The sequence below is a fragment of the Aptenodytes patagonicus genome, chromosome 1, assembly GCF_965638725.1.
Source record: "Aptenodytes patagonicus chromosome 1, bAptPat1.pri.cur, whole genome shotgun sequence".
In the NCBI taxonomy this organism is placed as follows: domain Eukaryota; kingdom Metazoa; phylum Chordata; class Aves; order Sphenisciformes; family Spheniscidae; genus Aptenodytes; species Aptenodytes patagonicus.
In genome coordinates, this window is record NC_134949.1 from 67093643 (window position 1) to 67097663 (window position 4021).

A 4021-nucleotide genomic window follows, 5' to 3' on the forward strand; every position below is an offset into this window, starting at 1 on the left:
TTCACAAATTATTAAATATTCTTACACACAGAGAAGAGCAGTCTGTCTCAGCCAATGCACACTATTACCACAACATTAAAAGTGATGCAGAGAACATCAGGGATCAGAAGTGAATCCAGATCTCCTGTCTTCTAGGCCACAAAACTACCATTCCTCTAGATGGAGTTGTACTTTGCATGGAATATATGAGAGTCTCCTGAAGGAAAAGTTGTTATGCATATGGAGGCAGAAAATGAATTTTTATATATATATATATATATATATATATATATAGTACCTTCTTATCCTGCTAAAACACATTGGTTCAGGTAAGGAAACAGAAATATTATTTTCTCACAATATTGCCTACTATGTCATTCTGAAAGTTGAATAAAAACCCTCCTGCTGCTACTGTTGTAGATAACAGAGTCTGTTGTTTAACTCAAATGACAGACGCATGTATTTTTAGAACAAAAGGTCCTGCATGAACTCCATTCTCTGTGCTGCTTGTATGTGGCTCAGTTGATCACAATGCTGGTTATAGTCGTACAAAACAGGTTATTTAAAAAGTTTTAAGTCTATGGCAGTGTAAAGACAGAAATCTTTATCACTTGTCACATTCTGAAGGTCATATTTTGGGAGCAGTGCAAGTGCTCTGATTTGCACATGCACTGATTTTGCTTAACATGCCCACCATGCTTAAATTGTTCAATTACTCTCCCCTTTGGAATTTTAAAATGCAGCAATCGCAGCCTTAGCTCTTCTACTGAAGTGGTGAGCATACTCACTCCCACACAGGTGCTTTTTTGCCTTCTCCAGCATGTATCTTTTATGTCCTCAGGCTTCACACTACCTGTCTTCAAAAAACAGCAGTTCTCTTTTGTGTCACTGTCATGCATCCCATGGAGTAGTGTATTTCCAGTTAAGATGACCAGCCACAGTTTCCCATTTTAATTTCTTTCATAGCTTTTCAAAATAAATTCTCTTCGCTCTAATGCGGCTTCTCAAGGAAAATACTGAAGAAAATTGCTTTGCTCCAAAGATTGAGTGAGATTGACAAGAGTTTGTTGCCTGTCCCAACTCTAAGAGAATTGCAAATATAGAGCCTTTGAGGATCAAAATTTTCTTTGGAGTGACTGAAGAAGACTTTCTATAAGGTTGGCTGTTATGAAGCATTCACTGAGATTCAAGAATCGAGTCAAGATCTAAGACTTTACATATTAAATACCATATGTGATATTATAAAAAAACAAATTACTTGTAAAGTCTTTGCAATAGTGGGATTGGATAGACATGTTTTATACAAAGCTTACTGTGTTTTACTCATTGAATATTAATTTTGTCAATAGCACAAAACAATCCTAAAAATATTGAAATATGATAATGCTTTTGTACTTAAATATAGATGAAACTAGCAAAACAGAAGTATGGCTCACTGTCCTGGTTTCGGCTGGGATAGAGTTAATTTTCTTCCTGGTAGCTGGTACAGTGCTGTGTTTTGGATTTAGTATGAGAATAATGTTGATAACACACTGATGTTTTAGCTGTTGCTAAGCAGTGCTTACACTAGTCAAGGACTTTTCAGCTTCTCATGCCCTGCCAGCAAGAAGCTGGGAGGGGGCACAGCCAGGACAGCTGACCCAAACTGGCCAAAGGGATATTCCATACCATATGACGTCATGCTTAGTATATAAACTGGGGGGAGTTTGCCAGGGGGCGGTGACCGCTGCTTAGGAACTGGCTGGACATCGGTCAGTGGGTGGTGAGCAATTGCATTGTGCATCACTTACTTTGTATATACTTTTATCATTATTATTTTTTTCCCTTCCTTTTCTGTCCTATTAAACTGTCTTTATCTCAACCCACGAATTTTACTTTTTTTTTCCAATTTTCTCCCCCATCCCACTGGGGGTGGGGAGTGAGCGAACAGCTGTGTGGTGTTTAGCTGCCCACTGGGTTAAACCACAACACTCATTTATACTCAGATTTTATTTAACTTAGAATTTACATTTGGGAATTCTTGACATTTGAGCTCTTAATTTCTGAGCTCTGTGTCCATTAAGTCCACAAAGAAACCTGCCTAATAAGCTTCTCTGCCCTTTAGCCTTGTTCTTTAGGATATGTTTGTTAAAGCCAGCTTGTTAAAACCAGGTCATAACTATCAGTTTCAGACATCCCTGAATTAAAAACCTTGAAATAGTTTTTGTTAAGGAAACATGCTGCTAAAATCCCTCTTATACCAAGTCAGTCTCAAACGAGCTAGCTAATCATCTTAGATAGTCATCCACCACCTTCTACATCATTAACAAATTACAGCCAAAGAGAAAAGTACCCATGCTCAGGTCCTGAAGGCCAGAGCCCTGACCAGCACAGTAGCCAACTTCCCAAACCTGGAAGGTATCCAGAGAGACAGCATCAAACAATTTCTCGCTGATTTTCCTTTGTGGATCATGCTTCTGACTTAAATGTGCTGGGATTTATGCAAATAATGTCAGGTCTTCTAACTGGTGAAGTGGGCATGGGAAACACCTGGCTGGAGAGCATCACCTCCACACAGTTCACTAGCAGCAGGGAATTGGCAGCTTCGATAGTTTTGCCCGTGCGTACAATCAGGAGAGGTGTTTCACAGGAGGAAGCTGTGGCAAAACTTTGGTTTGGAGTGGTGGCTGCTGGCTAAAAAGTGGATGTAGATGTTCTAGGAAATATTTGTCTGTTCTTTAGTCCTAAAACTTTATTCCTAAATCATTGAAGAGTTCTTTATTCCTAAAACCTGATAAAATCAATCTGCTAAGGTTAAAGGTTGGGAAGTGAACCCGTCACACAAGCATACAACCATGGCAAGCATGAGAAAAAATATTCCCTCCTCTTCTTCCCAAGCTCCATGAAATTACTTATGTATTCAAAATGACTACCCACTGCAATAACACAGGAGATTGATCTCGTTGTCTCACAAACATTTTCATTGGCAGCAGAAACTGGTTCACATGCTCTAACTGTGGCACAAATGCTTTTTAATGAGATCAGCATAACCATAAATTAAACCACCATTCAGGATGTTTCAGAGAAGCAGCCTTTGGGGTGAGGCAGAAGGAAGAGATCCAGGGTAGATAAGAAAAAGAAAACAAAATGTATTGTCAAACTACACAATGTTTGGTTGCTCTCAGCTGACTCTCATTAGTTCTCTTGGCCTGATTTTAAAGTGACTTCGCATAAATATCTCTAGCAGAAAAACAAATGTCAGTCAGGCAGATAGAACCATTTATCTGAATAGCAGTAGAGCCTGGCTTCTAATTCTTTCAAATGAGAGAAGGAAAGCTGTCTTACGCTACCCATCCATGGTGCCACATGCGGTCTTAGCTAGCTGATTGTGATAACCTGCCTACACTGTGGAAATACAAGCTAACTTTGGTATCCATTTTATTGCATAAAGAACTCACAAGCTCATATAAACTCAGATTGTCTTCCAAGTGCAGTGAATTACGTGTAATTTTGACTGACATTTTTGTCTGGTAATATTTACCTGTGTGCTTGCCTGCTAGTAGTAATTGGATTTAAATATTTACATTGAATTCTAATTGAATTTGGATATTTAAGTTATATTATGCAGACAAATACAGGCTGCGTACTCAAGTAAAATGATATCAAGCACAGCTTTCACAAATCTAGATGAAAACCTGTAAGTAATGTTTTAAAAGTACATGCTGTATGAATGACTGTGTAAGCATATTATGAAATTAAATTCTTTTAAAGTGTTTTTTTTTTTTCTCCTAACTCAGGAATAGTACATGCGGCTAGGAAGCTCACATCTAGATTCTTTCCTGTTTACCAATGAACATAAACTTCTATTTTGTTTCAGCTATAGAGACCCTACCACAGCAAGCTGTGGGATAGTACCGAAAGAAACTATGTATTGTTCCCTTTCAGGCATGGAACTTATTCACCCAAAAGCCTTCTGCGCCATTCAATCAGCTCCTTTCCTTCACCCTTCATGGTTGATATTTAGGTGACTGGACTGAGCCTCGCTTCTCTCCCCAGGGGCAGA